Source organism: Euprymna scolopes, chromosome 3 (assembly GCF_053919585.1).
Source record: "Euprymna scolopes isolate OS-2025 chromosome 3, ASM5391958v1, whole genome shotgun sequence".
Classification (NCBI taxonomy): Eukaryota; Metazoa; Mollusca; class Cephalopoda; order Sepiida; family Sepiolidae; genus Euprymna; species Euprymna scolopes.
In genome coordinates this window covers 29176194-29196306 of record NC_136484.1, presented here as the reverse complement: position 1 = coordinate 29196306, position 20113 = coordinate 29176194, and the positions used below count along the sequence as shown (strand labels likewise).

The window sequence follows — 20113 nt, the reverse complement described above, 5'->3', positions numbered from 1 at the left end:
GGAATGAGAGTCAGAAATTTTGGAATTCTAAGAGTCCGACTTTATACTTTCCAACTCCGCAATTCTGCTTCAAAAAGCCACATGTCATATAGATATCTAAGCAAAACGTTATGTAAACATATTTTACAGGAAGAAAGAAGTTTAAAACTTTCAATTCCTCTCTCTCTCTCTCTCTCTCTCTCTCTCTCTCTCTCTCTCTCTCTCTCTCTCTCTTTTAATCTCTTGCACACTTTCAGTCGTTCAACCTCTACATCTTGAACCTTGCTATGGAAGCAGACAAATAGCGTGATGAACAAAAAGAAACAGCAGTTGTAACAAATTCTTGAAGAAAGTCCCCCAAACTCATGTGATCATAAATAATCAAAAATGCATCAAAGTTAGTTACAGGAGTGGTTAATACTTTCAACATATCTATCATCGAGTGGATCAACAAAGGGCCTGGCAGCCGACAGTACTTGCAGAAGGTTTCAAATCTCATTCAAGAATACAAGAGGAATGTGAAAAAGGTTAACTACAACAACGTAACTATTGCTCAACAGCTTATAAACGGTTATGCATCTCAATTTTTGCTATGAAAGCATGAATTCCTAGATTAAGGGTTCAACTAATAGAACTAGTGACATTATCAGCTATTTCATGTACAGTACGAATCCGAAAAAAAAAAACAATCAGTAAATTAAAAGGAAGTAACATAAACAAAATATAAAAAAAAAAAAAACAAATGAACACAAAAACGTAAAGTGGTGGTGGTGGGGGGAGGATATAAGGTAATTACTGTAACCATAAAGCTAAGTGTTTTTTTTTTATTTTTCGAATTCTCACACGTGTTAAATACGGCATCAACTACACACATCATTCCACTTCGAAATTATTGGTCACCCCTTATTCCTCTTTAGATGAGTCTAGTTAAATCTTCTGTTGTGCATTCATTTAGTCGTTCTGCCTCATTTATTAGATAAAGAGAAATTGTTTACGTGTGTGTGTGTGTGTGTGTGTGTGTGTGTGTTCACCTAAAAGTCAGAAACTACAGGAGACACACAAGTTTTGTTTTTTTAGCAAATCCTTATCATAATCGAGATTTTTGTACTTCAATGTTCTTTTCAGTTCAATTCAGACGACTTCTAATATAAAAGATTTTTATATAATCACCTAAATATAAAAATCAACACAGAGGATGAATCATTTTAAATTGAGGAATATAATAGTCTTCTTTCACATTTTTAAACTTAAGGTAAACAACTTCTAAGTTATTTTTTTACATCATTTATATATAACAAATTATATAAATTCTTTTTATGTGATTTAATTAAAATTTGTATAAGAAAATTTCACTTGGAGCAATTTAAATGAATTATATTCAACTTAGTAGAAGCTCAATAGTTTTACGTGAAGAGATCATAGATTTAAAATAACATTCTAAAATGTGGTTTGAAAACTGAAAAGTTCCAAAAAGTGTGTGGGGAGAGGGAGTATGCACAGTTTGAAATCTGAGGGCAATCACACTGCATTTATGCTGTTCTATTTAATAAAGGCTTCCTTTAAATGTGCATAAAGAAACTTACTTTTGAAACTTTCTAATTCTGAAATCTGATTTATATCATCTGTCATTCATATCTACAGGGTGAAGCAGTAAAATTGTTGCCCTAGAAAAAAACGACATGATTCCATTTCTGTTTGATGAAAACCGGTTTTCTTTTTTTGTTACAGGCCATCTACTAGTTGGCGAGTTGTGTACAAAGTCCAAGAGCGATAGGAGCCTTCTATCATGTTTGAAAGTGACACAATGTTCAATGAGCAAGATTGGAGATGTGCCGCTGTACGACTCATGCTCTCTACCGATCCAAGTTATGACAACAGGACCATTGCCAGCACCCTCAAAATACAAATCTAGACAGTTCAACACTTGAGGGCACAGCTCAATGAAGTTTTGGGCCACAGCTATGGTCTTTCGTGTGGTTTCAAGTGAGGGCCACATCATGTCACCTCACAGCTTCAAAGTTGTCTGAAAAGTCAATACCAAAGTATACTTGGATGTAATAATGGACTACTGATGTCATTGTGAGTGTTATTTTCACAACATTTCAGTCGGTATAATCTCCGACTTTCTTCAGGTGTAGCTTGTCTTTCTATCAAACTCGGTAATCTGCATGGAATTTCGAACGGAACCCTTTATTTAATCCACAAGGGTAACATGAGGTTAACAATTTGAAACATGTAAGCAAATAAACGTTTACACATTCCAATAACAAAAACAGTTTTATAACCTACAAAACATGCTATACAATATGTACACTGGTTTTTATCAACATAACTTTCAAGTTAAATAAGTTCCCAAGTAAACACAATCAAACAGAATAACTTTAAAATATTTAAAGCTTGTAACCATTAAAGGTCAATGGTCCATGATGACCTATTAAATGCATCAAAGAAATTTAGGACACGCAAAAATGTTTTATTCTTAATAAATGTAAACAACACAATAGTCATAAATACCTTAAACTAGTGGTTCCCATCCTGGGGGTGTGACACCAAATACCTCAAACTACCTTTACTAACAAAACATGCATCTTTACAACTTAATAACAAACTTTCTGTTAGTCTATCACACTTCATTTATTTTATCCTGATTTACCCCAAACAATGCATGTAGGGAATTGAGCAGAAAGATGTTTGTTCACTTACATTTCAATTTCTGCATGTCAGTGCAGTCAGAGAAGCAAGAAACAGAAAGGGAATTCCAAAGTCGAGCAATTTGAGGAAAGAAACTATTAGAGTAAAGGCTTTCTGACATCCAGAAACCTCTGGGTGAGATTTTTCTGTTTGTCAGGTTGGTCAGGGTATTTACATTGAGGGAACACAAGTGCTATAAGTTCAATAGAGCACATTTCATTAAAATACTTGTTAAACAAGCACAGGAATGCAATGTTGTGGCGATGGGACAGGGGTTGGAGCTTGATAGTGGGGACGAATTAAATTGGAGATTCATTTTTGGACTCTGTCTAAAAGAAAAAAAAACTATGCACCAGTCCAGATGTGGCAACAATACTCCATGTATAGGCAAATGGTGGCTTTGTAGAGATACAGGATACTGTCAGGTGTGAGTAATTTTCTAGCACGGTAGAGGGAGCCCATCTTCTTTACAGCAGTCTTAGCAATGCCTCCAATATATTTGTTCCAATTCATGTTGCCTGTGAATGTTAATCTCAAGAGTTTGAATGATAACCTCTCAGATAGAATGTTGTTAATCATGGCAATTGGCGGTTGAGAAGTTTCTTGTAATTCTTAATGAGAAACTTTCTCTGTTAGTCTATCATACTTCAATTTGAAATAGTATTTTCATCATTAAGTGTGCAGATTAAATGAACGCATCTTATGTTAGATGCATCCAAGCATCTCCATAAAGGCTCTGTCTGTATGTCCATTAGTTTTTTCACACTTAAGTTTCAAATAGCATTACTTAGATGCATTCACACATCAATCCCCCATTTTCTTGCTTCTCCACGAGGGCAGATTTAAACAGTTTTTAATATGGGGAAAATTGCCTCAGTATAGAACGATTTCTCCTTCATTGATGGAGGAGAGAAAAGATAAACTCCAGTATTAAAATGGGTACTATACTTTGATCTCAGCCAAGAAGTCAGTCTGTTAAGTTGGAAATAAGATTTTCATTACATTTCTGAATTTTTGAGATGAGGATTGGCTATTTGTATTATTTCAATTCTTTGGACTACTGTTCTCATCTTCAGTGTTATTTTCACAACGTTTTGGTCGATGTAACCTCCAACCTTTTTTAGGTTTAGCTTGTTGAACTCGGGAATGTTTCTGTTGAATTCTGGAATTTGGATGGAATTTCGAATGGAACCCTTTATTTACTTCATGGAGGTAGCATGCTCTTGTTCCATCAGCCATGACTGAATAGAGGTCCTAAGTAATTCACAATTGTATTTTTCGCAAGGACCCGTGGTGCAGTGATTAGAGTACTTCGAAAAGTCAATTGTAAAAGTGATATTCTCTTAAAGGTTAAAGGTTCAATTTTTAGTGTGGGCAACTGAAAAATACAATTGTGAATTACTTAGGACGTCTATCCAATCACTCCTGATGGAACAAATGCATACTACTCCCGTGAAGTAAATAAAAGGTTCCGTTTTAAATTCGTCCAAATTCCAAAGTTCAACAGGAACATTACCGAATTCGAGAAGATATACTGAAGGTCGGAGGTTACATCGACCGAAACGTGAAAATGACACTCAAGATGAGAACGGTAGTCTGAAGAATCCAAATAATACAAATAACCAATCCTCATCTCAAAAATTTAGAAACATAATGGGAACAACTCTTCTTAAATCCCAGGGAAATAACTCTTTAAAAAGTGAGTGAAAATGTTTCCTAATACTCTACTTTTTTATAAAATACAAATGATACAAAGATTTTAATTGCTAAATAACGAATTAATCAAAGACTAATAATTTATTGACATTGCGAAAATTACAAACTGCATCACTTATTCTCCTCGTATTCACAGAACTTATAATTAACAGACATAAGACATAAAAGATTGCTCAAAGGGAAGAAGAATGAAAGCCTTTCCCATTCCTTTGAATAGCTTTTTGTTTATTTTTATAATTACTCTTCTACACGCCTTCTTACTAATAAGACAAGAAAAAAATCGTTGATTTTTGTCGACTATAACGTATTTTTAATTGTTGCTATAGTTAACTTTCCAAGTGAGTTTATGTGGATCAATTTGAAAAGATATCTATTGCTATTATTTCTACTTTTCAGAGATTTTTTTCGATGCATCCAAGCATTTTGCTTAGAAAATCTCTGGAGGTTCTTCCATTCGCCTGTCATACTTTCGCTTGGAACAAGGTTGCAGAGTAAGAAAGTATGAGGCTGGTAGGGTTCCAAAAAATATCCAACACTGAATTCTTGAACCCTAAAATATCTTTATTTTAAAGTCTACGAATATTCAGACTATCTGTCGATTCTTTGAAGATTAAAAAAAAACTCACATCCTACTAGCATTGTGCAAGTTAGATTCCTTCCCAAATCCTGCTATGGATTGAATGAATGTAGTTTAGATACATCTAAACATTTAAGCATTTTTTAAAAACTAAATATTAAAAGACTTTTCTATAGGCCTAGCAGGCTCAAGCTTGAAACTACATTTTCATCATCTAACCTGCATATAGAATGACCATTCTTGTTTTTAAATTCTTCAATTCTGTTTTGAGTGGTAAAATATCTGATGATATCAAATATAAATTAAATTTCCCTGGCTGTGATATTTACCTTCTTTTATGTGTTGCTGGTACTAAAAGTTCTCAAACCAAGATCAGCAAAGGTATCCTCCTCCTGCAGAACAACGCTCTGGTCCACAACTCGCATGTCGCCAGATCAGAAGCACGGGCATGTGGTTATGAAATCCTCCCCCATCCTCCCTACTCTCCTAACATTGCACCCTCTGACTTTCACCTCTTCCTAGCCATGAAGTTGTTTTTGAAAGAAAAGCGATTGTGAATTACTTAGGAATTCCCAGATGATGCAGCCTTGATTTCTGAAGTCACGTCGTGGTTGGAGGACCAACCTGGGGTGTTCTACAAAAACGGTCTCCAGAGCTGCATCAAACGATCGGAGAAATGCATAACTCTGGGTGGTTCCTATGTAGAGAAAGACTAATAATTGTGCCAAGTTTCGTTGCTCTACTGCTATGAGAAGTGGGTCAAGGGCATCACTTATTGCACGCCCTCGTACCTTCTTTTATGTGTTGCTGGCACTAAAAGTTCTCACACCAGATAAAAACATGTGATGTTCCTTGGAATCAGTGTGACAAAAAGTCTCAAGACTTCCAATATTCCCCACTTTTTTTTATAAAGCATTACAACCCACTTTGTGTTATCGTATTAGCCTTTTACCATTTTTTGACTGATGATAAGCTCATGGAATTTGAGTGACAACAAACTTCCTCAAAATTCCAGTATTCTTCATGCCTTTCCAGTTAAAGTCTAGACCAAGGTTTCTTTAAGAGCTTGCCAAATGTTGCTTCAAGATATACTTATAAATAGGCAGATATTTTTATGCCTTCTGCACATATGCAAATGCACTTTTCATTTTTTTTTCATTCAAACCTAATTTTCTTATATATGTACAGAATTGTGATTAAGCTGTAAAAAAAAAAAGATACAGTTATGTTTTTGATCTAACTGTTAGAAATATATAATTTCTTTTTCAAAATTGTCAAGAAATTTGAAATAGACAATTTTTGTTTATTAATCTTTGGTTATTAAAAGAAAAATATTGCTTGTATTATGAAGGAGAAACAAATAAAATTGTAAAATATTTTCTTATGTAGGGGTTTCTTCGGACATTATTATTGGAAGGGTTCTAGAAAGGTAAAAAGGTTTGGAAACAATGATCTAAATGTTCCATCTCTCCTTGTTCTTTCCATCCTTCCAGACCATCCATGACTATTTTCTGTGATAGCAACATATGTTATTGCCAATGAGTTTTATTTATTTTTATTGCAGATGCGAGTGAGCAAATGATAATATTTTCTATTAGTATTATTATTTGTTTTATTGCTATTATCATTGGCCTACTTCTGTTTCAAAAGACATCTGATACCTCTTTGAAGGGTTCTTGCAAAATGAAGGGTTCATAGCCAAGAAAGAGTTGCACAATCGACGAGTGCACTTCTCATGACCTAAAACTGCTTAAGTCTGAAGAGAAATCGAAGAGAAATCCAAGAGGACTGTCAGCAATGGAGAGAAAGACTTATTTTAGGCATTTCCTTCTAGACACGCGTGCTTAAAAGTCTAGTTTACCATACTATTTTTCCCATAGTAAAGAGGAGGGATGCGTCCATATTAAAAAAAAAAAAAATTTGAGAAAGGAAAGGTTTCAATATGGCGTGCTCTAAATTGCCCAACTGGGCACATAGTCTAGTGAATAAAAATGTTAGTTAAAAATCTAAAGTCGAAAACAGTTAGGGTTCTCTTACAAATGTAAAGAGTGAACTATATCTTGAGTTTTTAGTTCAATCCCTGGTGAAGGAATAAGGAAAATTAACTGATGTGAAATATTTTAAAAGGCATGGGATATGAAATGAGAGTTGCAGGTTAAAGAAAAGTTCAATTCAAAATTTTAGGTTGCTGCTGCTATTGATGATGATGATAATGATGATGATGATGATGAAAATATTGAACTAAACTCTTATTTAACACACTACTGCACTCGTGATGTCATAGGAAATTATTGGAAATATTTGGATTCAAATCATTTTATAGCACAACCAATCAGCAATGTTAAATTTAAAAAAAAAAAAAACAAGAAAAAAAAACATGGAAACGTCGTTTAACCTTACACTAAAAACCATCTAATTGGAAGAAGCAGCGGCAACAATTTTTAATGTGTTAAAATATTTAAGAATTTGTTTTTATTTTGTTACCAAACATGTTATTGATTTTTTTTTTTTTTTTTATTTTTTATTTTGACAGCAATTAGTTCCTCCTGGTTCAAAAATTGATCTTAACTCAAAATTGTATGGAAGCATTTTATTGATTTCTGATATCCTTCTTTATTTGCTTCCCTCCCCCCCTCCCATGTTCTTCTACTTCTTCCAACCCATCGACAACAGTCATTTAATTCCTTTAAATATTTATTTCCCTTCTACATTTTCAACCTTGCAATACTACACACACCCAAATATATATATATTGCCTGTTCAAGTTACAGATTTATTTTTTTAAATCACAAATTCAAAAATAGTTATGGTTCTCTCACAAATGTAAAGAAAAAATGTTTTATGCCTTTTTTGTTACTCCAAACAAGGCATACAGTCACTTGGAACGTACGGGGCTACTATCTGGAATTATGTTTAGCAGGAGACTGGGGGGAGTTGTGCAACAAGATGTCTGTTCACATTACATTTAAACTTCTGCAGGTACAGTCAGGAAAGCAGGAAACAGGGAGGGAATTCAAAAGTCTAGTAGTCCAAAGGAAGTATTGGAAAGCTTTTCAGCATTTAGAAACCTGAACAGTAAAGGGGTGGGACTTTACTGCTTTTTGGGTGTTACAATATTTTTAATATAAATGGAAGGGCATGATTAAAGAAAACCGGAAGGTTCTACTTATAGACATTTGCGGTAGGAACTGACCAATCAAATGGAGCTATTTTCTGCTAGCAACCAATCAGAAACCGGAATTGCTCTATAAAAATATTGAATCGTTTAGCATTCCTGCAAATAATTTTTCTGTGTTCACACAAGATCTTTGCTAGCAATATGAGTATTTGTGTGTGAATGGTTATACAAAAGAACAAAAAGAATTTTCAAAGTTAATGCAAAAATGATGATGTAAAGTGTTAGTATTGTTGCATGTTGCCATGAAGTGTGACTACTTTACAGCAATAGTTTTCAAATATTTTTCTTGCTGTTAACTTCTTGGCTATCATGCCACCGTCACCTATACGAAGACAACCTTTTTTTTTACATATATATAAAGAATACTTAAAGTAAATGTGCAATGCATTTTATCATGAATGATTCGTGTACATTATTAGTAGAAAATAACTTGGAAAAAACAAACAAAAAACCCCCCTCAAGGTATTGGCATGTGGCACCTCCTGTCACAGCATCACATCACTTAAACAGTAAATATTTAGACATTTAACTGACTTTAAGAAAGCATTTTCTTGCCTCTGTCACACTTGCTTGAGAGTGCATTTTCGTTGGTCTGTCACACTCGTTTTAAAGTGCAGTTCCATCCCTAAACCTGCAAATTAAATCAATAATATCTCATCTTATGTCAACCTTTCTTCCTTTCTTTAACATATATGGTTAGTGTCTAAATAAGTTTTAAGTAAGATTTGCAGAAATCAAATAAATACTTTTAGATGTCAGTATCTCATTTTTTGTTATAACTGACAGTCGGTCAATCTCACTTAACTTTGCCTTTAAATTTATAATGTATAGTTTTTGAATAAAATAATTCATATTAGCTGTTGTAGAACCCACGACCAAACACTTTATTCGTTTTTTTTTTTTTTTGTCTTTTTTTTTTTAAATCTGAATGATTTAAATGCAAGAGTTGGGCTTTTTCCTCGCACTAACAATAAAGTCAGAAATTAAACTTTATAAGATGCACCATCTTTTTTATATATTGCTTATGTATATGCGACACTAGTTACAAGGTTAACTAATTTGCATATTAGTTTTGAAAAAAAGAAATGTTTAAAAATGTATATACGTGTTTGTATATATAAATGTGTTTAATATATGCATAAAAAAAAAGAAAAAAAGTCCGCCCACCTAACTTGTAACAAATTACCACGTGACTAGGAAAAAATGTATATATAAGTAAATTAAAAAACAATTTCTACATTTATTTCTACAATATGCCTGAGGATGATAGAACTACTTCTGTCGAAAGTGCTCGCGATTATGGATCCAACATATACAATTTCAAGAAGAACACAAAAAGGACTATTCGGAAATTGGAAAAGATAAAAAGGAAAATTGTAAAACAGAATAATTCCATGCTATTCAATAATATTTGTCTATATATATATATATATATATATATGTATAAGGAATGAAAAAATGTACCAGCGGTGGTTGACGTTATGTTTAAAGAAAAAATAGAAAAAACCGAATGAAATTATTAAAAAATCAACGTTTCGTCCTTGACTTAGAGGACATCTTCAGGATAATTGAAATAAAAATGTGATAAAAGAAAAAGTCATAGATCGTGCGAAAAAAGACAGTTTTTTAAAATCCAACCCATGTCGGGAAAGGACGAATATGTGTGCGTATGGGAAGGTTGTTTGATGTCTATATATACAATTTTAAAATGCATTTAAAATAAATATGTACATTTTTTTTTTTTTTTTTTTTCTTTTTTTTTTTTTCTCTTCTGCGAAACTACTCATTTTCCTGAAACATTCAAAGAAAAACGGCTAGCCAGGATCCACCCTGATACCTTGCTCTTTGATTATTATTTTCCCTATGCTAGGGGTTAAATGGTAGAAGCCTTTTCTTTGCGTAATAGTATTAGTATTCAAAATTAATGCTGATTCTAAAAGTCTTCTTTTAGCTCTATCTATCACGTATTTAATAATTTTCGCTTGATCTAAATTAAATGAGTGATCGTGTTCTGCACAATGGCAAAAAAGTGCATTTAGGGCGTTACCATTCCTCATATCTCTTCTGTGCTCGTTAAGTCTTAATTTCAATTTTCGTTGTGTTTCACCTATGTACGCTTGTTGACAGTTGTTACATGGGATGGAATATATACCGGCATCGGATGTGAGGGTTTTGGGAGAGTGCTTGGTAGTTTTTAATGTCTGTTTTATGGTTGAGGAAGTTGTTTGTATCAGGTGAAAACCAAGTCTATTAAGAGTGTCGTAGATTTTTGTGTTTTTGGTGTGGGTGGGAATGAAAAGATGTCTGTTTAATAGTGAGGTATCTGTTTTATTTTTCTGTGTGTTTATGTTATAGTGTATTTTCGTAGCTTTTTTCTTTGCGTAAGAAATGAAATAGGATGGATATTGTAGTTTTCTTAAAACATTCGTAATATATTGAAATTCATCATTAAGATATTGGGGACTGCATATTCTAAAGGCACGTAAGAAAAAACCTATAATCATGCCCGTCACACCACAATGATAAAATAAAGACGGGCATGATTATAGGTTTTTTCTTACGTGCCTTTAGAATATGCAGTCCCCAATATCTTAATGATCCGATGCCGGTATATATTCCATCCCATGTAACAACTGTCAACAAGCGTACATAGGTGAAACACAACGAAAATTGAAATTAAGACTTAACGAGCACAGAAGAGATATGAGGAATGGTAACGCCCTAAATGCACTTTTTTGCCATTGTGCAGAACACGATCACTCATTTAATTTAGATCAAGCGAAAATTATTAAATACGTGATAGATAGAGCTAAAAGAAGACTTTTAGAATCAGCATTAATTTTGAATACTAATACTATTACGCAAAGAAAAGGCTTCTACCATTTAACCCCTAGCATAGGGAAAATAATAATCAAAGAGCAAGGTATCAGGGTGGATCCTGGCTAGCCGTTTTTCTTTGAATGTTTCAGGAAAATGAGTAGTTTCGCAGAAGAGAAAAAAAAAAAAAAAAGAAAAAAAAAAAAAAAAAAAAAAAAATGTACATATTTATTTTAAATGCATTTTAAAATTGTATATATAGACATCAAACAACCTTCCCATACGCACACATATTCGTCCTTTCCCGACATGGGTTGGATTTTAAAAAACTGTCTTTTTTCGCACGATCTATGACTTTTTCTTTTATCACATTTTTATTTCAATTATCCTGAAGATGTCCTCTAAGTCAAGGACGAAACGTTGATTTTTTAATAATTTCATTCGGTTTTTTCTATTTTTTCTTTAAACATATATATATATATATATATATATATATATATATAAAACAAGATATCTGTATGTGTGTAAATATTTAATCAATAAACTCTTAAACAACTGGTCACATAACACTGAAATTAACAGGAAATTGCAATCATACACCAAGGATGGTTTATAACGAGTAAAATCTTTGTTTGGATGGATGAATAATGCGTACGGAAATATGTTGGCAAGTTGAAACGCAAAATGTTCATTTAAACTTGCTTATATATTTGTATTACCTTTGTACATGTGCAAATTCATTCATAGCTAAAAGTAGTTTAATTTTCAATCTTTCTTATCTACCTGTTGATAGCTCAAATGGTAGAGAACATGGCTGGAGAGCTAAATGTTTTGGTTTCGATTCTAGATGATGGCACCCAAGTCATCTTTTTTAAACTTCTGACATCAGTACGATATATTAGGTACAATATGATATTTAATAGAGAATAGCTTTCTAATAATAAATACAAAATCTGCATGAATTAAAATAATTTCAACATATTTATCATCGAGCAATATATATAAGTGTCACGCTCATACATTAATTCCATAGCTAATATAACATACTGACCCAATGGGTCATGGGTAGTCTAGTATATGGATAAAATGTAAATAAATAAAAACAGTAGATGCATATTCACAGTGTGCATATGATTATTATTCTAGCATTTCTATATGCTTTCTTATCCAGGCCCAAAGGCCACTCAAGGACAAGGGTTAATGATTGTCATTTGGACAAGGAACAACACCATAAGAAGACTGGAAAGTGAAATGGACAGGATCTGATTATTTAAGAGAATAGCTCGACAATAGTTTAACATTGGAGTCAGGTGGGAAGCAGCCCCATGGTATTGTGTTCCACAAAGGGCCGTTCTTGGAAATAAACTGCGTTCATGGAAGTTCTGTTTAGTTTTAGACACACAGAAGGAGAGACGGAAATTCTTTACAATGGTTTCAGCTAGGCAAGTTTTTGCTGTGAGCGTTTTACAAAGAGGAACAAAAGATTGGAGATCAGTCGAGCATCTATTATAGATTAATGTATTTTACAGTGTAGTAGTTAAACAACGAATATATATTTTTATAACTTGTGATTTTCAAAATCACTCATTTTTAATATATTATATAAATCTCAGCCGTCTGTGTGTGTGTTTGTATATCTGCTAAAAACTTTTGTCATCCGCATTGAACAGGCACAAACCTGGTATTGTTAGAAAGAGGGATCTCCTGGACACATAAAATTGAAAAATTAGAAAAAAAATTGAGAATTATTTCATGTAGAAACGTTGTTTTGTTTGAAGGAGGGGTTCAGGTAAAACTCTTGGTTTCGACATTGTTTGCTAATTGCGAATGCACGAACGATCAATTCATTGTTTCATTTTAAAAAGCTACATTTGCAATGCCATAACATCTGTGTCGTCATAGTCCGATCGATAACATTTTTGCATACGAATTCATGTTTTGCAAGTTCGTATCCAGCACCCAGCATTTTTTTCTTTTTTTTTTTTCTTTCGGTTTTGTTTCTGGCTGATGGCACTCAAATCCCGTTTTTTTTTTGTTTTTTTTTTTTAATTTAACCATATCTTATCATTACGAAACGCAAGGCGCCTTAAACCGACCCCCCCCCGCTAATCTATATATATAAAAGCGAAAATGTATGTATGTGTATGTGTTCGCTTTTTGTGTATGCCTACAAAAGGCTTTTTTGGCCGTTATTCTCAGTTGGCTCGCTCCTTAAAACTTTTTATATGCTGTCTAAATAATAATATCTACGACTAAGGAACTCGGGTTGCAGTTATCTTTAATTTACCTGACTTTTATAAGCTATTTTCGAGATTTTTTTGGATCGTCGCATAGCGGGGAAAACAGTAACTGGCTTCCAGCGCAAAACTAGGTCAAACATCACGCGACTTAACGTTCTCGTACCAGTTAATTTCGCTTTATAAACGTCAACTTAACACATCTATTCATCTATTCCTGTGGTCGAGATGGTTAGATCGCAAGTTTCCATTTCCTTTCCACCTCCGCGTCAAAGGTTCGGGTTCAAGCCTACCTTTCTACTAAAACTTTTTTTCTTTCTTTTACACCTCCAAACACCCGGCCAACGTTTTTTTTTGTTTTGTTTTTTAAACAGGGTTGTTTTGATCTACCTCCCCCCCCCAAACACACACGCACCACCAAACGCTGGGTACCCCCCCCCTTCCCCTCTAGTCTATGATATAAATCCCACCTGCCTGTTTAAATGTATGTATGTTTATATGTCTGCCTAAAACATTCGACAGAGGCAACGGATTTTCACGAGATTGGTATCATTTTAAAACTCGACCCTTCGGATGACAAATATCGAAAAATTCGCCCAAAATATTAATTCCTTCATCCTCAATTGGGCACTTTTCTACGGGGAGGGGTCACTTTTTTCGCCGATATTTTCAAAAGTCATTCTCTCTTTTCGATTGTCTAGCCTTAATTTAAACCTACATCACTTCCGGTTTGGTGATGGACACAACAGTAAAGACGTCAGTTTTTTTTTGGGGGGGGTTCACATTCTTTGCCCCTTCATGGTATGGATTCGAGCTTGCCTGCTTACTACAACTTTTTTTTTTTTTTTTCAACCAACACCCTTACACACACCTTCACTTTCTTTTCTGCCTTCGTGTCACGAGTGCGAGTCTGCCTACCTGCTTACTATAACATTTTTTTTTTTTTGCTGAACAAACACCCGGGTAACGCCGGGAACCCAGCTTAGTACCAAATAAATCAAAGTGCAAGGAGAAATTCTGTGTAAATTAGAACAAAAAGTTGCCGCCCGTTACCCCAGACATACATTTATTCACCGTTACATTTTTATGAGTAAAACAGTTAACTTAATGTTTGCCCTACTGACACCATTGACTTATTATGCAGACCTTTTTTGTTTACACAATAAAAAGCACCAAGTTATGCTGCTCACACATAATAAAAGTGAAAGTCACACCTTTAAAATATTTGGAATTTTATGCTTTTCTTACGAGCTGATAACTATGTCGTGCTGATATTCCTTGGCTTTTTAGTTAGCAGTGTATTTGTTCTAATACTACACCTCATCTTTTTGGTCCTCGATTAATAAAAGGGAAATCTATTTAGACTGAGACAATTTAAATTTTTGTCCTAATATGGAGTGCCCCTCTTTGGCCACTGGATTTTCCTTACATTAAAAAAACACCTTGTGTTCATCACCTCACAGTTGCTAAACTTCTGTCTGACCATTAATAGGAATTTAAGCAAGCCTGTTCTACTACAGATATTCTAACTGTAATCTCTGAATGTATATATGATGCACTGGATAAGGCAGAGGAGGGGAGGGCAGTAGCCCTAAATATATCTAAGGCTTTTGACAGAGTATGGCACGATGGTCTTTTCATGAAAATCAAACTGTATGGTATTACTAAACAAATAATTAACATAATTAAATCCTTCTTAAGTAAGAGAAGAATCCAGATTGTCCTTGATGGTTGTACATCAAAAGAATATTATGTAAATGTGGTTGTACCTCAGGGATCTATCCTTGGACCTTTATTATTCCTTATATTCATAAATGACCTCCCTGATAAAATTGTCTCTGAGATGGGTATATTTGCTAACGCCACCACGCTCTATAACAGGCACGAGAGTAAAATAAATGAACATGGCAATGCAATCCAAGGCAATGACGGAAACCTTAGAGGAAGACCTTCAGTCTATAGTAGAATGGGGTCAAAAATGGATGGTAATGTTCAATGCTGTTAAGACTAAGCTCGTTTTCTTTAATAATTACAAGAAACCTTCTCAACCATGAATAGCTATGGCTAAAGATACATCCCTGAAAGTACTTTGTTCAAACTCTTTGGCTTCATGTTCACAGGAAACAAGAGTTAGAACAGATACATCGAGAGCATTGCCAAGGCTGCTGCGAAGAAGGTGGGCTTTCTCTACTGTGTTAGAAAGTTACTTACGCCTGAAAGTATCCTGTATCTCTACAAGGCGACCATATGCCCATGTATGCAGTATTGTTTTCACATTTAGGCTGGTGCATCTGTAACTTGTCTCTCACTCCTGGACAGGGTTCAAAAGAGAGTCGCCAGCCTGATAGGTCTTGAACTGTCATCTAAGCTTCAGCCTCTGTCCCATCAATGAAATGTTACATCCCTATGCCTGTTTTATAAGTATTCTAATGGTGGATGCTCTGACAAACTACAAGCCCTTATATCCCCTCGACGTAAACACCTCTAACAAACCCGACAAGGAGCAAAGTCCCACCCCTAAACAGTAGAGATCCCTAGATGTAAGAAAACCTTCTACTCTTATAATTTCTTCCCTAGAACTGCTAGACTTTGGAATTCCCTTCTGGATTCTTCCCCAGTACTGACATGCAGAAGTTCAAACAATGTGAACAGACATCTTGCTGCTCAACTTCCTACCTAGTATCCCTTCAACTTATGTCCCTGATAGTAGCCCCCTACATCAAAGTGGCACCATGTCTTGTTTGAGGTGAAAATGTAATAAAAAAACACTTTGTCTCCGTCAGTAGGAAAGTAAACAGGGACAATATTGGAACACCGATTCTTGTAGAATCACTAAAGTTAAGCAACCTTGAGCATGAACAGTACTTAGATGGGTGACTGCTTGGAAATAGGTCCCATAAGTTTGAAAAAAATATAAATAAAAAAGGTATGAAGTCACTTTTTATTCAAGAAAAGTATGAAACTGTTTCTCCTCCCTTCAAGCTATGGGTGAAATAGCAAATACTCCAGCTTTCATAGGTCAACTAGTTTAGAAAAAGCAAAATTACAAAACAATAGGAATACTCCACATATTCGAGTATTGCTTTCTGACTTCTTGGATTTCTTGCCTCTGATCTTAAGCAATAATGCTTCAAGTTTAGTTAGGAATTGTGTAACAATTCCTTTACTATGAACATCAGTATCCGCATTCTAATACTTTATTAATCGGTTGATCGCCACTTTAATGCACTGTTTTTTATCGCTTATAAAGTTAAGATTTGTTGTTGGCATTGTTTTAGCGATATTAACAACTCCGAAACACTGTTATTTTTTATTTTTTTTTTTTTGTTAAAATTGCTAAAAAAAAATGCCAGAAACAAATATATATAGATATATATATATATATATATATATATATATATATATATATATATATATATATATATATATAATATACTATAAACCATATATATTAAGCCATTTAGACCTCTTTATAAGCACAAAGAAAATCTTTTAGAACTTAATGTGGTTTCTATTTGATTAATCCCCACTCTTCACATTTTTTAGTGTCCTCCACCATATTTGCAATCCATTTTTTTTTTAATCGAAATTATAAATGAAAAAAATGGATGAAAAAAATACATGTAAATCAATTCCAAATATTCATGTGTAAATTTGATCTTGCATTTGAATTGTGAAAACGTTTTCTGTATTTGATCTTAAAACAGAGAGGATTGTTTGAGGAGTTGAAAATATTTTTAGAAAGATAAAATGGTTGCATGTAAGTCTGCTAACAAATTGGGATGTTTTATCCTCTATTCTGTGAGTAGTGTGACCTACATCTCCAGATTAATATGTGCATAAAACTGGTAAACAATTGTACTGGAATCGGAAATTTAGAACAGTGTTGTGGCGGAACCAATCTATGTTACTTACTAATAGGCTATTTAAATCTCAATAAATACCAGAAGACTAAGCCGTAAGGTGTCAGTCGATATTCAATGGACCAACCTAAGTTGTTCGTCGGCTACAATAAACCACCCACCTATTCTATGCTTTGCAATACATGTTGTTACATTATTTTGGCATTCTGTTTTTCTTTGTAACCCTTTAACAGAGCTACAACAAACCGAATCAGAAATTCTATCGGAATCTGGAAAATATTGGAATCGTCCTAGCACTAGTCTTGAAATCTTGAATTTAAAATTAATTAAAGTTTTCATTTTTTTTTTTTTTTTTTTTTTTTTTTTTTTTTTACACAGTGATCACCACTTATCAAGGCCCGGAAGCCACTCAGAGATAAGAGTTATTGCAAGTACATTACGTTAGTGTGGAGATTTGATGAAGTGTTTACTTAAGGGGACGGTTCATTAGGAATTTGTTAACGTTGGACTTGAAGACATCCAAGTTGTAGTCCGGTGGGAAGCAGGCAGACGGAACAGAGTTCCACAGGCGTGCAGTTCTAAGAAAGAAGCTTTGTTCATGGAATCCGCATTAATATATGTCAATTCAAGTTTATAATTTAAATTTCTATAGCTAGATTGGTTTTAGAAATAATTATGTTCATTTTCTAGCATATTTCTAATCTATATTTATACAATTTTAGAACATCATGTCTGCTTTTAGAAATCAATATGATCATTTCCCGTCTGATTTCCAGACATGATGTTCTAAAGTTCTACAAATACAGATTAGAAATCAGATAGAAAATGAACATATTGATTTCTAAAAGCAGACATGATTCCGGTCCTAAATATCAAAGCCCAAAGTTAATCATTATTTTTACTTTATTGATCTGTGTTCAGATTTATTGATTTTATGGCACCTTGACGATAAATTCTACCTCTTCACACTAACCCTTTTCCCCAAATGAATCGTTATTTTGCATAACCTACTCACTGAATATATGTTATATGTTTATAGGTTTCTGTCTTTATCTGTAACACCTAATTAAATAAAACATCGAGAAAATATATATTCTGAAATCAATTCATTCTCAATGACGAATTAAACATTGTTATAAAACCGAACCATTCAGCCAATTTGGTTTAACGTCCAATTTAGTAAAAGTCATGTGTTTAGATGAAACTTGGATTTAAAGTATCACTACACCATCCATGACCCGTTGGGCCAATATTTATTATATAATTAAATATTTGAAAATTCTCAAATGTTTTCATAAATATTTGGTTTGTTTTTATGCTATGTCATGTTTTGTTAGGCTATTTTATAGCAATACCATACATGTTTTCTATGCAATTGGTTTCTAGATTTGTTTTGTATAAACAGTAAATAATAGGTTCTACGCTTCTGAATTTTTGAGATGAGGATTGATTATTTAAATTCTCCAGACTTCTGTTCTCATCTTGAGTGTTATTTTCTCAACGTTTCAGTCAATGTAACCTTTAGTTTCTTCAGGTGTACCTTGTCGAACTCGGGAATCTTCATGGAATTTTGAACAGAAACCTTTATTAATCCATGGAGATAGCAGGTTTTCATTTCATTAGCCATGACTGAGTAGAAGTCCTAAGTAATTCACAATTGTATTCTTTTTAGTGCTGCCCACACTATGGATTGAACCTTCAACCCTGTGAAAATAACACTGAAGATGAAAACAGTTGTCTGAAGTATCTAAATAATATGAAAAGATTGTATTTGAACCAGAGTTGAGACTCCAAGTTTTTTTTTTTTTTTTTTTTTTTCATAGGCATCACCACATTATCAAGGCCCAGAGGCCACTCAAGGATAAGGGTTAAAGAGTGTACAGTAGAAATTGGACAATATAGTAATCATTAGTAATGAAAATTTGGTAAATTTGATAACTTATATGGAACGGCTCATCAAGAACTTATTTACTTTAGACTTGAACACAACCATATTGTAGTCAGCCGGAAAGCAGGAAATCGGAAGACAATTCCACAGGCATGCAGTTCTAAGAAAGAAGCTTTGTTCATGGAATCTACGTTTAGGTTTAGGCACAGATAAAGAGTGGGGGGAATTATTGATAGTGTTTACAGCTAGACGAGTGTTTCTTGTGAAAGGTTGGCGAGGGGGGACCATAGATTGAAGCTCAGTCGAACACTTTCCATGAAAATAACGATACATCAGAGACAAACTCGCAACATCTCTTCTATGAGATAGAGGTTGCAAGGAGGAGAAAAGGACATCTCCTACGAGGCTACAAAGTCTATTTTGAACTCTATCAAGGCAGGACAAGTCCTTTCTAGCAGCTCCTGCCCAGATGTGGCAACAGTATTCCATCCTTGGACGTACCTGGCTCTTATATAGATAGAGAATAGCATCAGCAGTGAGATATCTACCGGATCGATAGAAAGATCCCACCATTTTTCCAGCGGCCTTGGCAACAGATTTGATGTATGTGTTCCATTTAAGATCAGGAGTAATGGTCAAGCCCAGAAGCTTGTCAAAACTTGAGGCCTCCTGAAGACGAGAGCCATTCATTTCAATTGATGCCAAATGTGGATTAGAATGTTGATGATGTAAAGAGAGAAGCTTGGTTTTAGATGCATTAAAAGTAACCAGCCACTCCTTTCCATCCCTGAGTAGCAGTAACAAAGAAGTGACTCCACACTCTTCAAAGCTTTGAAATTGCAGCCTATTGCTAACCCTAACTATTGGATACAGTTGGGTGTCAGACCTAGTCCTATTGGGGACAAAAGTGGGACTATAAAGTGGAAATTAACATTTTTTTTAATGTTTTTTCTTTCAGTTTGAATTTGGATGCAAATAAAATGAAATTGTTGATGTTCTCTTTATATAATAAAAACAACAAAAAATATTTAATTTGTTTGTTTTGGCTTAAGGTAAAATATATTCAGCTTAGTCAGCAAAAAAAAAATGTGTCCCTGATTTCAAGATGGCATCAAAACTTAGCTTAAACTAAAAATAAAGTATATATTTTGAAAAAGACGTCACAGA

General features: G+C 34.0%; 1 protein-coding gene across 3 annotated transcripts in view; it reads right to left on the bottom strand.

Annotated features, from left to right (window-relative positions):
• Nucleotides 1-20113, bottom strand: part of LOC145254440 (coronin-7-like) — a 398384-nt gene that overhangs the window by 137955 nt on the left and 240316 nt on the right. The gene's annotated exons all lie outside the window — the stretch shown is intronic.